A 21,003-nucleotide genomic window follows, 5' to 3' on the forward strand; every position below is an offset into this window, starting at 1 on the left:
GTCTAGAGACCCTTATAAAAACAAGGCCAGAGTTCTTATTGACCAATTAACCTCTAGACTTTTCTGTCTCATGGCAGCGGCTGTAGCAGCCAGTATTCGAGAGAGGGAAACAGTGGCTTTGAAGCGTATGTTGAATTTTAATGTGCCTCAATTTTTTTTTTTTAGTTTGGATATCATTACTTTATTATAAAAGAAACATGGAAATTATTTACATGATGAAAGATTTCAGAGCTTCAGTGGCAGCTTCACGTGATGCTCTTAGGGGAATGGGCAGCTTCACATGATGCCATTTCAATAGTGACTTATTTTAGTTGATGTATTTTCCAAGAATGTCACCATCTCTAAATAAGAAATAATTTCTTATTTAAGAGCTCACCTGAATAGTACTTTTCTACTTTACACATCAAACACCATTGAATCGTAAATCAAACTAAATCTAATTTTAGTTCATCTACTTTTGGCAGTTATGCATATCTCAGGAAACCTCTGACTAAACATGGAATGCTTGAAAATAGCCAGTTATGAATTTACTTCTGAAATCACTCCAAAACAACTCAAACTGGGTAAGAAAAGCATAGAATGAAATTAAGTGCATTCCATATAATGGTGAAATACAAGATGAAGAGCAGAGGAATGGTGGGAAAACAAAAACTTGGCTTTACTGAAATGGAGATTTGGGAGTTAAAATATAGGGATTTCTAAAAAGATAAATCCAGAGGGTGAAATTTCAATAAGGTATAATCACAACCTTTGCTGAACTATACACGAGGAGAATGCTTAAGTGGACATGGCCTTGTGACTCACAGATACCTATCACACGCAAAGTACATCTACATCACACATATTTTTTCCCTGGCATCACTTAAATATCCACAGTAGAAAAATACATATACTGTATTGGCTGTGCTTTTGTTACCTTTTCATCTTTGATGAATTGATCAAAGTCTGTTGACCACCACAGGCTACTGTATAAAGATAGCATTGCTTAGAGAAAATAAGTCACACTATTAGGAACATTTCAGATAGAGGAAACCAAGCAAAATACATGGAAATAGAAATATTACTTTGCGTATTAAGTTGAAACATCAATAATCTAAATAAATACAGTTCAATTCAATCATAAAATGTAGAGTTAGTATGAATGAATGATATTACAGATGGAAACAATGGTGTAAGAAACTTCTTGAAATAAATGGGAAAAAGTGGAAATTCTTTCAATTTCAATTTTATTTTAGTTGTTGTTCAGAATAATACTAAAAATATCATGGGTCGTGGGTTCAGACAGTTCCAAAATCACTTCTAAGTCTGCCACTTTCTGCTTCTGTGATAAAACCTCTCCTAACTTTAATGTATTCAAGGTACAATAGAGATCTCTCTTTTAGGCTGCCTGTGAGGATTAAGTAAGAAAATGTGAGTGAAATGGTTTGAAAATAAAAAGTCACTTAATGTCTGTAAAAAATCTTCATTCATTGAAAAAGAAAAGTTATTATAGTTATGTTGGCTAGAAAAAGGCTGGGTTCAGCAATGAAAAATCTAAACAATGCAATAGTTCAACACAACAGTTTATCTCTTACTCATATAATGTCAAGGGTGGGTGTTCAGGATCCATGCTCACAGAAGCTCTCCTGTGTTCAACCCTTGGTTTATAAGGAAATTCAGTTATCCACAACTCAGTAAGGTAAAAGAAAAAAAGTATGAAGGAGCTCCTTCCTTGGAAGGATATTTGTGGGTTAAGCTGCTCTCATTCCACTGTAAATTGAAATACCTTCCACCTTTACTTGCAAGGGACCTGGGAGTCTAACAGTGTGCCCAAAGAAACAAGGGACATGATGTTGTTGGATAGCTAGTGGTCTTTGCTTCTGGCAGCCCCTAATGGCACTAAATATCTATAGGTACCCTTCCTTCTATAAAGAACACAGCTAGTCCCTTCCCAAAGAAGAGAAGCCAATGTCCCTTCCAGTAGCTACATCCATATGAAATTCTAGAGTCTCTGGGTGATTCACAATCTTTTCTGTCAGGTCTGGCTGTGATTCCTTATGCCTCAAGAATTTGTAAAACAAAATACATGTTCTTTAGTTTTCCCCGAATCTAAAATCCACATTAAAGAAGATGAAACAAGGATGAGATAAGAGTAGTAAATATTCTCATTCTACAAATGGAAAATCAGAAAAAACTTAGAGGGATCAAGATGGCAGTGTAGGAAGTTCCTAAACTCATCTTCTCCTGTGGACACACAAATCTACAACTACATATGGAATAATTGTCTCTGAAAGGGACCTGAAAACTGGATGAACAGTCTCCAAAACGAAGTGTGAAAGGACAGCATCAAGATAAATAGAAGAAACAGTGATATGGTCATGCCAAGGGAAAAACAAAACAAAACAAAACACCCCAGCTGTGGCAATCCACAGTCAGGAAGGATCCCAAAGGTGAAATCATTTTCCCCAAAGAGTGAAGGAATTTAGCTCCATATCAGGCACCTCAACCCTTAGATCCTGCACAGGAGGATCCCTGTGCCCTCAAAACACCTGACTTTGAAAACCACCAGGAAATATGCACTACTGTACTATCACCTTCAGGGTAAGATGAGAATAATTAAAGTGTGAGTAAGAGCAGATTTATAACTGATGGAAGGTGATAACTTTTAAATTTGATGACCTCTTTAGCTATGACATGATGGATCTAGTTTTAATGTTAACTTGTTTTAAATATTCTGTTAAAAGGATCATTTTACACATAGATGAGAGAAGATGGACCGTTATACACACTTAAAAAACAAGTTTCATTTTGGTTTTGGATGTGTTTGGTGGGCCCTTTCAACAGTGTAAATATTGTTTCTAATCATAGATTTGCTCATTAATTTTAGTATATTTTGATGATATTCCTGAATCTTTTATTACTGTGGTCTTTGGTAAATGCTGATTCTCTCTTTCCATCATTTCTTGTAATTTTATTAATTAGAATTTCACTGTTGGAAGAGCTTTCTCTTCTCCATTAACTAAGTTATGTATTCATATCATAAATATTTAGTTTTTTTGAAATACAATTCACATACCATAAATTTATACTTTCAAAATGTACAATTCAGTGGTTTTTAGTATATTCAGGAGGTCATGGAACAATCACTGCTACCTAATTCCTTAAAATGTGATCATGTCAAAAAGTAGCTCCCTGTCTATTAGCAAAAACTCCCTATTCTTTCCTACCTCATGCTCCTGGAAACCACTTATTTTCTGTCTCTATGGATTTACTTATTCTAAACTTCACCACTGTACTCCGACTCTCTCTATGCCAACACACACACAAGTGTGCAAATATACATGCACACCATTTTTCTTTAGAAATATTTTTTTTCCATTCCTTTTCTGCTAATTATATTGTTCCCATCCGGATGATGTTCAAAAAATTTTTTTCTCAAAACCATCTTTCTCTTTGAAGCTTTTTCTCTGACCATCTGGAAGATGGTTATAGTTTCCAATAGTAAATATTCTTACCTTATGAATATCAGCAAGTATATGGTAATGGATGAGAAGGTCTTTGATAGCATTAACGTATATCTGTATCTATTTACATCTCTATATGGTTCTTACATAAAATTGTCTCCATGGTGCTTTGATTTGTCGGATAGGTAATATAAAAAGTAGATTGGTGTGGGATATTCACAAAAGGAAAACAATATAACAAATTCTGCATTTCAACTATAGGAGTGACTTTTTCCCCATTCATAACTTTTTGGATCCTTTTAAAATATAGCTATTATTATTTGCAAATGAGATAGTTGCAGCCACTTGCATTTGAAATCCAGTTACCTTATTAAAATATGTGCTAAAATAATGTAAATTATATTTCCAGAATTTGAAAGTTTAATTCCATGAATAAGAGTATTCGTCTTTAAAAAGAAAGAGTAGAAATAGCTATATTATCAACTTAAAAAATGTTGCTATATATTTTGAAAACTGGACTAATGCAGAAATTCCCACTTGTAAGCTCTTATATCTCATAAGCTCTTATATCTCATAAGCTCTTTAATTATTGGTTACCTTAAAAATAATTTATAATTTCTTACAAGTGACAAAGTTTTATTTTTTCCCATTAAAATATTTTCAGCTATAAAACAAATTCACATCTAGTGTTTTGAAATATTGAGCCAGATGTTTAAAAATATTTTATTCTTAGAATATTTACCCAATTATAAAAAGCATCCAGATAGAATGAACAAATACAGAAAACCTTGTTCATGAAAAAATGACTTATATTCACACATATAAAATGTATGACTATGGACAAGCTTCACAGATTTTATTATGTGTGATTCAATAAGGAAAGCCAAAATCAGCTGATTGGGAGCATGTTTGGCAGGTAAATTTCTCCCTTGACCAACACACTGTTACAAGGAAATATATGGTTTTAAGCAAACAACTGTAATTTAGAAGACGTAGGCAGCCATGCCCATAAAGTGGCAGAGTTTAGTCCTCATTCAGAGAGCCCAGAACAGCCCTCTGCCACTGAAAAGGAAGAGAAAAGATGAGTGGTCAGGCAGCGGGCCTTGGAAGCACAGACATGAAACTTGCAATGAGTAATGGAAATGGCTGGTTCAGTGAGACACTCTGGTTGCTAAGCTTACCATCTGTGTTATGTGGTTTTAATTTCTAACCCAAAAAAATGGAAAACCAGAACAAATGCAAATACCTCTTGGAAGCTGAGTGTCTTCTGTAATCACATGACTTTGCGTTTCATATTCAATCAAGAGTTTTGTTTTGCATTTAGTCAATAAGTAGTAGTTGACTTTTGTGTTTCATTTTTACTCCTTGTTTCACTCTCTCTGCAAGAAGCTTTACATTCTTTCTGGTTTGAAAGATTGTTGACTCCACAAAGGTGTTTCTTGTCTTGAATAAAACATAGCACCATCCATCTGTGCATAGTTGCCCCAGGCAGCTTCAGGGAAATAGCTATGAAATACCTTTCTAAATGTTGTAAATACAAAGGAATACTTTATTTTAGAATTTATTAAAGGGAATTGAAGTGATATGTCTTTGCTTTTATGTTTGTTTATAAGTCTAAAATAAGTCTTAAGAGTTATTATGAATAATAAAAATTGTCAATATTATTTTGAGCCAGTTGTAATTGGTTACCTTTCCTCAACCTCTAGGTAAAGCCATCAGAACTCTTTGCTGCACATAAAAGTTAAAGAATATGATGCTAGATGGGTGCATTTTTTCTTTGACTTGCACCTGCTGTGCCAGAAACATGAGTTTGTAAGGTGTTTGAGAAAACGGTTTGGTTCCCTGTTAAAAAAAATGAAATTACCTAGATTAAGTTTAGACCCTTGAAACAACCTTGAAGAAAGAGAAGAATCAAATAACCTACAAGATTTCAGCAGCACATATTATGTTTTTCCAGTGATGAATCCAAAACAATGAAATATCAATGATAGATTTTGTTTTCAATCTGTAATACAAATATTTGCCACACTGATCTTATTTAATAATTGCATTTATTTCTGAACAAATGGCTATAGGTACATGCTAATTATTTGAACAATTGTCTTTGAGGTCACTCTTATGAACCCTAGAATTGTGAAGAAAATGTACAGCACTTTATTTTAAGCAAACACGTATACATTGTGTAGATTTTCAGATGTTATGTTTTTATATAGTAAGTAACAGGGAGAAAGAATAGACTACTAACAATTCTGAAATTGTGGTCTGAATTTGGTGGTTTAAAAAGGAGGATGGTTTTAGCCTTCCTCATATCATCTTAGAAGAAGTTTCTTTTGGCTTCAGCTTGTACAAGGACGAGGTACCAGAGTCAATTTCCAAAGAGTCCAATATCTGAGAGGTGTTGAAAATGATAGCACTTTAAAATCTTTTCAGTTTTTGTGCCATTTTTATAACCATGAGAAACCACATGCAACTGACAAGTTATACTTCTCTATGTACCTCCTGATTGTGTTTTATCTCACTGAGAGATGATTGTTTCTTATTTTAGAAAAGGATTTTTACCCATACTAGGATAGGCAAGGAAAATGCAGCCACAAAGAAAAGAAATGAAGTATATTCTACATCTGAACATAAACGCTGATGTAAAAATGATATATTCACATTTCCGATGACAGATTCAAACATTAATAGGTTGGAACAAGTGTTAGCTGATCGTGTAGTACTTCTCTTTGGTGTCTTGATGAAGGTTGACATTTTTGACATGAAGGGTTAATTAGTTGCCACTCAGAATGAGGTCACAAATGGCTAATTGCACCTTCAGCTAGGTAATTACTGTCATGTATCAAATTCTCATTCCATGTAATTATACAGGAATCAGGTGCTCTGACTGCTCACCTAGGGATATGTTTGCCTTCCAAGTCCTCTCTGTGGGAATTCCAAAGTTTTACATAGAAGGTGAATTCACTTGCAATTTGACCTGATGACTAATTTGATATGCAGAAGATTCCATGCCACCTTTTAAAATCGTGGTCCTAAGGATGTCATCCAGTCATGCTTTAACGTTTCTGGCTTCTCTGATTCTGTAATTTTGCTGCTGTCAGTTCCGATATTCCTGCTCGCAAGTTAGATATTCATTAAATTCATCTGGGCTATTCCAAACCTTCATCTTCTTTCCCAAAAATAACTGCCGAAGCTTAGCTTATCATCAACATTTACACAAAATGGCTGGATGCCTCTTAAATAAAGAATCAGAGGCAGGGCACAGGTATGTGAAATGAAGATTTCTCCTGCCGTGCTTCTGTATGTCATGGGTCTGGTCAGTGCCTTGGTCTTGCATCATTGCTCAGATAAAAATGAAGTAGCTCAGGCATTTTATGAGAAGGAGGTCATAATACTTCTAAATTTATGCCTCTCTTCATATTACTGGAATACACTTCTGGGGTAGACTGGAGGACACATTTTCCTGGTTCTCAAAGGACAGGGTATAGGTGATTAACCTATCTGTTTCTATCCTCTCTAATCTGATGCAGCAGTCAATATTAATAGTTAGAAACATTAGGTTCTGCACTAATAGGCATTCCTCCCTCATTAACCAGGCAGTTTAAATATTCCACAGGGCAACTGAAAGTTGAAATTTATAGGTGGGCCAATCCTCACCCTTTCTCTGGCTTGAAGAGGGAAAAATGTCTTGATTTGATTTAGTTAAAGAGAATGTGTGTGTGTGTGGGGGTGGTTGTATATAAAATTTCAGTGTGTCATATAAAGGTTTCATTAGCACTTCGTAATTTAAATAATTGAATTTGTGACATTGTGGGTGTGTACATTCACACCTTCTACGTGGGAAAGTTAAGCTCGCTTACAGTTGCTACATGCACATGATCTTTAAGAATGAAATATTTCCTCTGGGTCTAATAATACATTTCTATAACAGCCCTTATGCTTGCAGAACTCCCATGGGAGGTATTGACAGTCTCATAAATGTGTTTCAAGTCTACGTCCATTGGGGACATAAAATAGAATTATTTCATTTCCTCTCTCTATAATGGACACACAAACAATGACTAATGACTAATGACTGTATGGTGCTTTAGAGTTTATAAAGAAAATTCAAACATATTATCCTACTTAATCCTCACTATAAACCTGTGAGGAAGGACTTTTAACATATGTCATATTTTACAGATGGGATACAGTACATAGGTGCCACAATTCTTATTTCCAAATTCATACTTTTTTCACTATGAGAAACTAATCATATTTAGTTATAATAGGTAGAGGATGTCTTGAAATTCCTGATCTAATAAAACTGTTGGTTTCTATTGCATTTATTATCCTAAAAGTAATATAATGGTATTCTCTGTTGTTTTTAATTTTGTATCAGTGAAAATCATCCTGGTTATTAAGTAGTCAACTATAAATGGAGATAATTTTCAGATTATGTACTGTTTCTAACCAAACACATAAGAAATGTATGTGTACTCTCCAAGTAGTAAACTCTTGGACTTAAGCTGACACGCACATAGGGAAAGTTATCACTGAACTGAGGTTCTTGAGGGCAAAAACTCTGTAACTGGCATCCAACTCTAAGTGAAATCCCTTATCAACTTCTCATCACAGCCAACAGCACCAATGAATGATCCTACTGGGAATATGGGAATGTGGGAATGGAAACTTGGAAATTATTTTTAAGGATTTCTGAAGCTCACAGTTTAGTAGGAGAAACTGACATTAAACAAGTTATTCTGTTAATTATTTAACTATAATTGCAATAAGCATTTCAGAGGAGAGATAAGTGGTAATAAAAGGGCACACAGCAGAGATAGGGGATTGGCCTAGGAAAAGTTCACTAAGGAAAAGACATTTCATCTGAAACCTGAAAGATGACTAGCAGAAGGTGAGGGGAAACATTCCATAGTAAGGAACAGAATATACAAAAAACTTGCAGAAGGATGAAAGACAGAAAAGGCTTTAAAAGACTAATATCATAAGAGTATAAGAGAATCTGGGTAAGAGAGGACACAGATGAAGCCTGTATATTAGCAGGAACCAGATCCTATATATTTTTTAAATGACTTACCAATTTCTATGAATAAAGCTTGACATATTTGATGAGGATTATGTTGAATCTATACCTCATTGTTGGAAGTATTGCCATCTTAACAATAAAGTTTTCCCACTGATGAGAATGGGATGTTGCACTATTTGTTTAAATACTCTATTTTCTCTTGATAATATTTTATATTCTTCAGTGTATAGGCCTTTTCTTATTTTTTAAAATTTCATCTTCAGATTGTTATACCTGCTTTTAAAACTTTTTTAAGTTTATTGAGCTATAATTGACAAATAAAATTGTAACATAATGTGTACAATAGAATGATTTGATACATGCATATCTTTTACAAGGATTCTCCTCATCAAGTTAATTAATATATCCTATGCGTTTGAGGTTTTGTTTTGTTTTTGTTTGTTTGTTTGTTTTTTAGATTCCACTTATAAATGAGAGTGTACAGTATTTATATTTCTCTGTCTGATATTGCACTTAGAGTAATGCCTTCAAGGTCCATCCATGTTTTCACAAATGGCAGAATTTCCTCATGTTTTATGGCTGAATGAAATTCCATTGTATTTACATGCCACAACTTCTTTATTCATTCATTCAACAGCGGACACTTAGATTGTTTCCATGTCTTGGCTACTGTAAATAATGCTGCTGTGAACATGGAAGTACAGGAATCTTTTCAAGTTAATGTTTTCATTTCCTTTGAAATATATTCCCATAAGTATAATTATTGAGTCATATGGTAGTTCAATTTTTAATTTTTTGAGGATCCTGAATTCTGTTTTCCATAGTGGCTGTACAAATTTACAATCCCACCAACAGTTCACAAAGGTTTCCTTTTCTCTATATGCTCCATAGCATTTGTTATCTCTTGTCTTTTTGATGATGGGCATTCTAACAGGTGTGAGGTAATATCTCATTGTGGTTTTAATTTGCATTTCTCTAATGACAAGTGAGTGATGTAGAGCATTTTATCAGGTTCTTGTTGGCCTCTCATATTTCTTCTTCTTTTTTTTAACATCTTTATCAGAGTATAGTTCCTTTAAAATGGTGTGCTAATTTCTGCTGTATAATAAAGTGAATCAACTATATGTATACATATATTCCCATATCCCTTCCCTCTTGCGTCTCCCTCCCACACTCTTTATTCCACTGCTCTAGGTGGTCACAAAGCACTGAGTGATCTCCCTGTGCTTCCCACACAGCTATCTATTTTACATTTGGTAGTATATATAAGTCCATGCCAATCTCCCACATCGTCCCAGTTTACCCTTCCCCCTTCCCATGTCCTCAAGTCCATTCTCTATGTCTGTGTCTTTATTCCAGCCCTGCCCCTAGGTTCTTCAGAACCATTTTATTTTTTTTTTAGATTCCATATATATGTGTTAGCATACGGTATTTGTTTTTCTCTTTCTGACTTACTTCACTCTGTATGACAGACTCTAGGTCCATCCACCTCACTACAAATAATTCAATATTGTTTCTTTTTATGGCTGAGTAATATTCCATTTTATATATGTGCCACATATTCTTTATCCATTCAACTGTTGATGGATACTACGGTTGCTTCCATGTTCTGGCTATTGTAAATAGTGCTGCAATGAACATTGTGGTAGATGACTCTTTTTGAATTATGGTTTTCTCAGGGTATATCCTCAGTAGCAGGATTGCTGGGTTGTGTGGTAGTTCTATTTTTAGTTTTTTAAGGAAGATCCGTACTGTTCTCCATAGTGGCTGTATCAATTTACATTCCTACCAACAGTGCAAGAGGATTCCCTTTTCTCCACACCGTCTCTAGCATTTATTGTTTGTACAGTTTTTGATGATGGCCATTTTGACTGGTGTGAGGTGATACCTCATTGTAGTTTTGATATGAATTTCTCTAATAATTTGTGATGTTGAACATTCTTTCATGTGTTTGTTGGAAATCTGTATGTCTTCTTTGGAGAAATGTCTACTTAGGTCTTCTGACAAGTTTTTGATTAGCTTGTTTGTTTTTTTGATATTGAGCTGCATGAGCTGTTTATAAATTTTGGAGATTAGTCGTTTGTCAGTTGCTTAATTTGCAAATAAATATTTCTCCCATTCTGAGGATTGTCTTTTCACCTTGTTTTTGGTTTCCTTTGTTGTGCAAAAGCTTTTAAGTTTTATCAGGTCCCATTTGATTATTTTTGTTTTTATTTCCATTTCTCTTGGAGGTGGGTCAAAAGGGATCTTGCTGTGATTTATGTCATAGAGTGTTCTGCCTATGTTTTCCTCTAAGAGTTTTATAGTGTCTGGCCTTACATTTAGGTCTTTAATCCATTTTGAGTTTATTTTTGTGTATGGTGTTAGGGAGTGTTCTAAAGTCATTCTTTTACATGTAGCTGTCTAGTTTTCCCAGCACCATTTATTGAAGAGGCTATCTTTCCCCATTGTATATTCTTGCCTCCTTTATAAAAAATAAGATGACCATACATGCGTGGGTTTATCTCTGGGCTTTCTATCCTGTTTCATTGACCTATATTTCTGTTTTTGTGCCAGTACCATACTGTCTTGATCACTGTAGCTTTGTAATATAGTCTGACGTCAGGGAGAGTGTTTCTTCCAGCTCCATATTTCTTTCTCAAGATTGCTTTGGTTATTCGGGGTCTTTTGTGTTTCCATACAAATTGTGAAATTTTTTGTTCTAGTTCTGTGAAAAATGCAATTGGTAGTTTGATAAGGATTGCATTGAATCTGTAGATTGCTTTGGGTAGCATACTCATTTTCAAAATATAGATTCTTCCAATCCGAGAACATGGTATATCGCTCCATCTGTTTGTATCGTCTTTAATTTCTTTCATCAGTGCCTTATAGTATTCTGCATATGGGTCTTTTGTATCCTTAGATAGATTTATTCCTAGATATTTTAATTATTTTTGTTGCAATCATAACTGGGAGTATTTCCTTAATTCTCTTTCAGATTTTTCATCATTAGTGTATAGGAATGCAAGAGATTTCTGTGCATTAAATTTGTATCCTGCTACTTTACCAAATTAATTGATTAGCTCTAGTAGTTTTCTGGTACAGTCTTTACAATTCTCTATGTATGGTATCATGTCATCTGAAAACAGTGACAACTTTACTTCTTTTCCAGTTTGGAGTGCTTTTATTTCTTTTTCTTCTCTGATTGTTATGGCTTAAACTTCCAAAAGTATGTTGAATAATAGTGGTGAGAGTGGGCAACATTGTCTTTTTCCTGATCTTAGTGGAAACAGTTTTGGGGCATTATGTTTTCACTGTCTTTGGTTCTAGGTACTTTTTGATTTCCTCTTTGATTTCTTCAGGGGTATCTTGGTTATTAAGTAGTGTATTGTTTAGCCTCCATGTGTTTGTAATTTTTACAGTTTTTTTTCCTGTAATTGATATCTAGTCTCATAACATTGTGGTCAGAAAAGATACTTGATATGATTTCAATTTTCTTAAACTTACCAAGGCTTGATTTGTGACCCAAGATATGACCTATCCTGGAGAATGTTCCATGAGCGCTTGAGAAGAAAGTGTATTCTGTTGTTTTTGGATGGAATATCCTTTAAAGATCAATTAAGTCCATCTTGTTTAATGTATCATTTAAAGCTTGTGTTTCCTTATTTATTTTTATTTTGGATGATCTGTCCATTGGTGAAAGTGTGGTGTTAAAGCCCCCTACTACAATACTGTTACTGTCGATTTCCCCTTTTATGGCTGTTAGCATTTGCCTTATGTATTGAGCTGCTCCTTTGTTGGGTGCATAAATATTTACAATTGTTGTATCTTCTTCTTGGATTGATCCTTTGATCATTATGTAGTGTCCTTCTTTGTCTCTTGTAATAGTCTTTATTTTAAAGTCTATTTTATTGGATATAAGAATTGATACTCCAGCTTTCTTTTGATTTCCATTTGCATGGAATATCTTTCTCCATCCCCTAATTTTTCAGTCTGTATGTGTCCCTAGGTCTGAAGTGGGTCTCTTGTAGACAGCATATATATGGATCTTGTTTTTGTATCCATTCAGCCAGTCTGTGTCTTTTGGTTGGAGCATTTAATTCATTTACATTTAAGGTAATTATCAATATGTATGGTCCTATTACCAATTTCTTAATTGTTTGGGGTTTGTTATTGTAGGTCTTTTCCTTCTCTTTGTTTCCTGCCTAGAGAAGTTCCTTTAGCATTTGTTGTAAAGCTGGTTTGGTGGTGTTGAATTCTCTTAGCTTTTGCTTGTCTGTAAAGGTTTTAATCACTCCATTGAATCTGAATGAGATCCTTGCTGTGTAGAGTAATCTTGGTGGTAGGTTTTTCCCTTTCATCACTTTAAATGTGTCCTGCCACTCCCTTCTGCCTTTCAGAGTTTCTGCTGAAAGATCAGCTGTTAACCTTATGGGGATTCCCTTGTATGTTCTTTGTTGTTTTTCCCTTGTTGCTTTTAATATATTTTCTTTGTATTTAATTTTTGATAGTTTTATTAATATGTGTCTTGGCATGTTTCTCCTTGGATTTATCCTATATGGGACTCTCTGTGCTTCCTGGAATTGATTAACTATTTTCTTTCCCATATTTGGGAAGTTTTCAACAATAATCCCTTCAAATATTTTCTCAGTCCCTTTCTTTTTCTCTTCTTCTTCTGAGACCCCTATAATTCGAATGTTGGTGTGTTTAATGTTGTCCCAGAGGTCCCTGAGACTGTCCTCATTTCTTTTCATTCTTTTTTCTTTATTCTTCTCTACAGTAGTTATTTCCACTATTTTATCTTCCAGGTCACTTATCCTTTCTTCTGCCTTGGTTATTCTGCTCTTGATTCCTTCTAGAGAATTTTTAATTTCTTTTATTGTGCTATTCATCATTGTTTGTTTGCTCTTTAGTTCTTCTAGGTCCTTGTTAAATGTTTCTTGTATTTTCTCCATTCTATTTCCAAGATTTTGGATCATCTTTGCTATCACTATTCTGAATTCTTTTTCAGATAGACTGCCTATTTCCTCTTCATTTTTTTGGTCTGGTGGGTTTTTACCTTGCTCCTTCATGTGCTGTTTGTTTCTCTGTCTTCTCATTTTGCTTATCTTACTGTTTTTGTGTTCTCCTTATCACAGGCTGCAGGTTCATAGTTCTCGTTGTTTTTGGTGTCTGCCCCCAGTGGCTAAGGTTGGTTCCATGGGTTGTGTAGGTTTCCTGGTGGAGGGGACTAGTGCTTGTGTTCTAGTGGGTGAGGCTGGATCTTGTCTTTCTGGTGGGCAAGACCACATCCAGTGGTGTGTTTTGGGGTGTCTGTGACCTTATTATAATTTTAGGCAGACTCTCTGCTAATGGGTTTGTGTCCCTGTCTTGCTATTTGTTTGGCATAGGGTGTCCAGCAGTGTAGCTTGCTGGTCTTTGAGTGGATCTGGGGTTTAGCATTGAGATGGAGATCTCCGGGAGAGCTTCGCCATTTGATATTACGTGAAGCCTGGAGGTATCTAGTGGACCAATATCCTGAACTTGGCTGTTCAACCTCGAGGCATAGGCCTGACACCCAGCTGGAGCAAGAAGACTCTGTTAGCCACACAACTCAGAAGAAAAGGGAGAAAAAGAAAGAAAGAAAGAAAAAGAAAGAAAGAAAGAAAGAAAGAAAGAAAGAAAGAAAGAAAGAAAGAAAGAAAGAAAGAAGAAAGAAAGAAAGAAAGAAAGAAAGGAAGGAAGGAAGGAAGGAAGGAAGGAAGGAAGGAAGGAAGGAAGGAAGGAAGAAAGAAAGAAAAAATAAAATAAAATAGAATAAAATAAATTTATTAAAATAAAAAAATAATTATTAAATATAAAAAAAACTTAAAAGGTAATAAAAAAAAGAAAGAAAACCAAACTGACAGACAGAACCCTAGGACAAATGTTACAAAAAAAGCTATACAGACAAAATCACACAAAGAAGCATACACATACACACTCACAAAAAGAGAAAAAGGAAAAAAATATATATATAACATTGCTCCCAAAGCCCACTGCCTCAATTTTGGGGTGATTTGCTGTCTATTCAGGTATTCCATAGATGCTGGGTACATCACGTTGATTGTGAGGATTTAATCTGCTGTTCCTGAGGCTGCTGGGAGAAATTTCCCTTTCTCTTTGTTCGCACAGTCCCTGGGGTTCAAATTTGGATTTGGCTCTGCCTCTGCCTGTAGGTCGCCTGAGGGCATCTGTTCTTTGCTCAGACAGGGCGAGGTTAAAGTCGCAGCTGATTGGGGTTCTCTGGCTCCCTCAGGCCAGGGAGAGGGAGGGTTACGGATGCAGGGCAAGCCTGCAGTGGCAGAGGCTGGCATGATGATGCAATAGCCTGAGGTGCGCCGTGTGTTCTCCTGGGGAAGTTGTCCCTGGATCACGGGACCCTGGCAGTGGCGGGCTGCACAGGCTCCCGGGAGAGGAGGTGTGGATAGTGACCTGTGCTTGCAAACAGGCTTCTTGGTGGCTGCAGCAGCAGCCTTAGTATCTCATGCCCGTCTCTGGGGCCTGCGCTGATAGTCACAGCTCGTGCCCATCTCTGGAGCTCATTTAGGTGGTGCTCTGAATCCCCTCTCCTCATGTAACCCAAAACAATGACTCTTGCCTCATAGGCAGCTCCAGACTTTTCCTGGACTCCCTCCTGGCTAGCTGTGGCGCACTAGCCCCCTTCAGGCTGTGTTCACACAGCCAACCCCAGTCCTCTCCCTGGGATCCAACCTCCGAAGCCTGAGCCTTAGATCCCAGCCCCCACCTGCACCTGCGGGTGAGCAGACAAGCCTCTCGTGCTGGTGAGCGCTGGTTGGCACCGATCCTCTGTGCGGGAATCTCTCCACTTTGCCCTCTGCACCCCTGTTGCTGCGCTCTCCTCCGTGGCTCCGAGGCTTCCCCCCCGCCTCCCCCCCAACCCCGTCTCTGCCAGTTAAGGGCCTTCCTAGTGTGTGGAAACCTTTCCTCCTTCACAGCTCCCTCCCAGTGATGCAGGTCCTGTCCCTATCCATTTGTCTCTGTTTTTTTTTTTTCTTTTTTTTTGCCCTACCCAGGTACGTGGGGAGTTTCTTGTCTTTTGAGAAGTCTGGGTCTTCTGCCAGTGTTCAGTAGGTGTTCTGTAGGAGCTGTTCCACACGTACATGTATTTCTGATGTATTTGTGGGGTGGAGGGTGATCTCATCTTACTCTCCCGCCATCTTGAAGGTCTCCCCTCTCATATTTCTTTGGGGTAATGTTTATTCTGGTACCTTGCCCATTTTTAACTGGGTTATTTGATTTGTTGTCATTGAGTTGTATGAATTTTTTATATATTTTGTATATTAACCCCTTATCAGATATATATGACTAATTTTTAAGAATTTTTATCATGAATGGATGCTGAATTTTGTCAAAGGTTTTTCTATGTCTATTGAGATGATCATACAATTTTTTTCTTTCAATTCCATGAAATATAAGTGTGATATATCTATTTTTGAGAATGGGATATTAAAGTCCCCAAGTATTATTGTATTCTGGTTTATTTCTCCTTTAAACTCTGTTAGTTTTGCTTTATATATTCAAATGCTACAATATTGGGTGAAGAAATATTTACAATAGTTTTAATTTTTTATCTTCTTCATGTATTGACCCCTTTATCATTATATAATAACTTTATTTTCTGTTTTTACTACTTTTAGTTTAAAACTCTTTTGTCTATAGTGTAGTATATATCTACCCCAGCTTTTTTTTTTATTACAATTTACTTAATATGTCTTTTTCCAGCCTCTCATTCTCAATCTGTATGTGTCTTTATGCCTAAAGAGAGTATCTGAGAGACAGATATGATTGGATGTTTTTTAATCCATTCAGCCATTCTATGTCTTTTAATTGGAGAATTTAAATTATTTACATTTAAAATAAGTATTAAGTAAAAACTTTCTATTCTTGTTTTGTTCATTATTTTATGGTTGTTTTGTAGATCCATTGTTCCTTGTTTCTTATCCTGCTTTTTTGTGTGTTCCGATGTAATTGGGTATCAGTATGCTTTGATTTCATTATCATGTTCTTTTGTATAATTACTACATAATTTTCCCTTGTGGTTACCATGAGTCTTTTTTTTTTTTTTTTTTTTTGTGGTATGTGGGCCTCTCACTCTTGTGGCCTCTCCCAGTGTGGAGCACAGGCTCTGGATGTGCAGGCTCAGTGGCCATGGCTCACGGGCCTAGCCACTCCACGGCATGTGGGATCTTCCCAGATCGGGGCACGAACCTGCGTCCCCTGCATCGGCAGGTGGACTCTCAACCACTGCGCCACCAGGGAAGCCCTATAACTATAACTAATATGAAGTTATTGTCTACTAAATCCAAAATCTGGTCCCACTCAGAGTCAGTTCCTATTGACTGCTTTTATTATTCTGAGGATGGGTCACACTTTTCTGAATTTTTGCACTCATATTTTTTTTATTGACAAGTGGACCTTTAAATATAATTAATTATAAGCTCTAGATTCTAATGTTTTTCTAAACTTTTAAAAAGGTGCCTTATTTAATTTACAAATTCTTTCCTCTTGTGATGTACAGCCCCTGATATCTCTTATCAGTATTTTAAATTTTGTCTCATTTTTATTTTTAACCATGGATTCCTAGGTGTTGCTCCTGTGTGTGCCTAGCTTAGTGATTAGCCAATGATTCGGCAGAGCAGTAACTTTATTCTCCTAAGACTTTCACTCTCTATCTGTAGATTAGTGTGTAGGTTGGAAAGTGCATCTAAAGTTCAGGCAATTTTAATATTTGCCTCAGGTTTTACTTTGCCCTTGATCTCTTGGGTCTTCCTAGTACATACCTGTTGTTTCCTAGTTTCCCAGGTATAGGTGGTGAAGGATTTATCTAGGTCCTCTATGATTGTCTCATTAGCTGTATATCTAAAATTTTTGAATTCTCTTCCACTTACCTCAAGTAGAACCCCTATTTGTTTTCTTCTAGTTTGCTACTTTCAGTAACAGTGCTACTGGGTGTGGATTTTTGTTTTTCACTTGAAGTTAATTCACCCTCCTCTGTCAGCAAAGCTGCTGTTTTTCAGAGTTAGTCCCACTTGAATAACTCTAGTGTGCTATTAAAAAGAAACAAACGTTTGATAAGTCTAGTGTGCTGATAAAGAGAAACAAAGCCAGCTACTGGTTAAAGGCTGTTAAGACATATTTTATTCAGATTCTTCTATAGCAGGGGAAAAAACTCTTCAGTACAGAACTAAGCTCAATTCCACCAAAACAAAAGTAGGAGAACTTTAAAACACTAGGGTGAGGCACCTAAGGGTTTTAAGTGTGGGGGTGGGTATTGGTCCATGAGACCAGTCCATCTGGGTTTGGTAACTAAGCAGAAGAGAAACAAATTCCTCATTCTTTATGATGGGAGGCAGTTGTGCAATTTGGAGCAAGACACCCACAGGAATTAGGCACTTACTCTCCCATGGGGACTGGGAGATAAGAGAGGAAAATTATTTTTCTGAATGTCTGTGTTTTGAAGTGACAGCTCCCAGGTCCTTGAGGAGACAGCTCTGGATGGTAGAAGATGTATCAATACATCTCAAAAAAGCAGAGGAAGAATTTATAATTGCAAGCTTTCTCAGGCAAGCATTTTAAGGAGGGCTTGGATCATTCTAGGGACATGGCCGTAAGCTCCTAGAAGTCATGTTAGAGTTGGGTAAAGTTTTTTAGTGCAGGGATTTGGATGACATCATTTTATGCTGAGTATTTTTGCAGTTCTCAGTGCCAATGGAGCTGGGTGGAGAGGGATAGAAGCAGCTTCACACAGGAAGGGCAAGACCTCTACCTTTCCTACTGGAACTTCTAACAGTGTTTTGTGTGTAAACACTACTCAATTTGTTGTTTGCCTCTGTTCAATATCCAGAGCACTAAAATGGTTATTTTTGACAATTTGGTCAAGTTATGTACTTGTTTTGTGGGGATAAGATTTGCCAGTCTTTTTACTCCACCATAGCCAAAATCCCACATTGGTTGCTTTCAATTCGGAATGAAAATATTTTTGAGGGAGAAAAATATTGTGGCTAAGAGTCAATCTGATATACTAGCAAGAGCAATGGATTAAGGCTTAGAACATTCTTACCTCAAGTATGTTGTTAGTAAATCTGTAGCCTTGAGTAAATGACTTAATCTGTTCAAGGGCTCTGTTTTCTCTTGTGTAATAGTGACGCTATACATATCTAAGATGTCTGTTGGAGAATTAAATATGAATTAGAGAATGAAAGTATCTAAAATTTCAAATTTCTTTTACTATAATCTATAAAACATCTCAAAATTTTGACTATATAAGCTTGGGAGTATTTTATTTTATTTTTAAGTTTTTTTAAGAATTCAATTAAATATTTATTGAACAAATGCAGAATAAATGAACTAGGGGGTGGTTTTAACCTGAAGATACAATAAACAACTTCAAATATTCAGAAGCCTGTCACACAAAAAATGAAAGACTTGTTCAGTATTTCTCCAAAGGGAAGAACTTGGCCCAAGGGATAAATATGAGAAACCAATAGGCTACAGGACAGTCATACAAAATGTGTCACTTAATAGCTTCTTTCCCAAACAATGCATTCCACACTTAGTTTCCCTTCTTCTGAAAGGAAATATTACAACTTAATACTTCTCATGAATGTCTTTAATAAGTCACATTTCATGAACAACCATTCAGCATGTTTAAGGACAAAATATATATAATATACTTCATATTATATATGTATTTTATCACATACTCAGTAAGGAATGCTGAGGTGCTTAATTCATCCAATAAAATTGAAAATAAAAATTTTACATTTTTCTGTCAGTATTCAGGATTCTGAAGGTGGATCTTGAACTCAGAATGATAAGTCAGTTTTCGAGGAAAGCCACATAATCGGTGAGTCTGGCTAACTGTTGTTCATTGGGGATGGGTGGAACGGGGGGCAGGCTCCGATAAGAGAATAAACTTGTTAAAGGAAACATCCAGGATCCCTGAAACTGGCTTTTTGGTCATGACCATTCTTGTGGTGGAGTCGGCCTGCCATCATTGTTCTAGGCTACCTTTCACAGCCTCTTCCACGGGAAGTCCAACAAAGGCTGCAAAATCATCGGCGATGATGGAGGTATATGCTTGAGAGACCAGGGTGAAGGCTCGCCTCCGGGTGACATCTCTAAGTGCCTCCATGATTGGCTGGACCGTCTCAGACCACGGGTGAGCGTTGATGGTGGTATAGATCCCGGGGACATCTCTCGGCCAGATTCTTTGTCCTACCGACCAAATTCCCCCAATTTCAGAATTTGCAGATTTTATAGCAGGTGGTATTCTTTTCCAAAGATATTGTGCATTATTCATGTCATTATAAAGCAGATGTAAAACTAGAAGCTGATCATACACTGTGGGTGTAGCAATTCCTCCTGGAGCCTCGAGCTCCTGGTTATCCCACTGATCCAGCAACTTTTTGAAACTAAAGAAACTTTCAGCCATCACCTCCACTGGCATTTTCCTGGCCAGTTCCACTGCTGAACCTCCCCGCCAAGCCGGACCTCAGACTCAAGCTTGGGCATATTTTAAATAAAAGTCTGGAAAATAATTTATGCATAAACATTTTGCATTGTTTACCTTGAAGTTATTCAACCAATTTTAATTCCACTATTTTCCATATTTCGAATTTGATTTTAGAATTTGAAGAATTTTTAGAATTTGAAGGGAAGAAGTAAATTTATTATTAAGTTTATTTCTTCTTTTATTCTACAAATTATTAATTATTTGCTATTTGTCTTTTTCAATCTAAATAACCTTGTCAAATTTGACCTTACTTTCCATCTGGGAAATAACTACAATCCTGCTTCAGTATTGCAAAATGTTTCATTCCACCCCTTGAAGAAAAAGTGGGCTTAAGGGAAATTTTCACTCAAGTGTTACAGCAACTAAAGAGCTATGGCTGAATATAAATGATGTTAGAAATTTCCTTCCAGTGTTTTCTACCTGCCACGCTCTGATCTTGTAAAAGTAACTATTGCTCTTCATGACTTAATTTTCCCCTCCCTACAGTGAAGGTAAATAATGACTGCTCATATTGGTAACATTTAGAATTGGGAGGAAAATTAGTGATGTAAAACCTACAATTGTTAAGCCCCATTTAGCCTTAGGGGAATACAAATACATATTCTGATTTCTATTAAAACATCATTGGATAGTACACCTATACATAAAACTGATGACTGTAAAAAAAAATAAATATGGAAACTAACAACCACCTCTGAAAATTTATTTCATCTAGTCCAGATTGAAAGTAAGGCATTATAAACATAATATTTAACATCAGAAATATAAAATCCACATTTATTGTCACCTCTCCACAATCTTTCTCCACTTATTTCTAAAGTATCATATTCTAAACTTCTGAATAGTTTGGTTTCAGAGTACCTGAGATGTTCTCAAACACTATTCCTATCCATTCTTCAGCAGTTGTGTGTTTTTCTTTTGTTTAACAAATCAAACAAACAAAAACAGAAAAAATGAGGGGTCTAGTTTTTTTGTAGTTAGTGATTTTGGTAAAACTCTTC

At 36.1% G+C, this 21,003-nt stretch overlaps 1 pseudogene; it reads right to left on the minus strand.

The window, feature by feature from the left end:
• Positions 1-19,305: 19,305 nt before the first annotated feature.
• LOC132508895 (COP9 signalosome complex subunit 8-like) lies at positions 19,306-19,946 on the minus strand (annotated as a pseudogene).
• Positions 19,947-21,003: the final 1,057 nt, after the last annotated feature.

Source organism: Lagenorhynchus albirostris, chromosome 18 (genome assembly GCF_949774975.1).
Source record: "Lagenorhynchus albirostris chromosome 18, mLagAlb1.1, whole genome shotgun sequence".
Lineage (NCBI taxonomy): Eukaryota > Metazoa > Chordata > Mammalia > Artiodactyla > Delphinidae > Lagenorhynchus > Lagenorhynchus albirostris.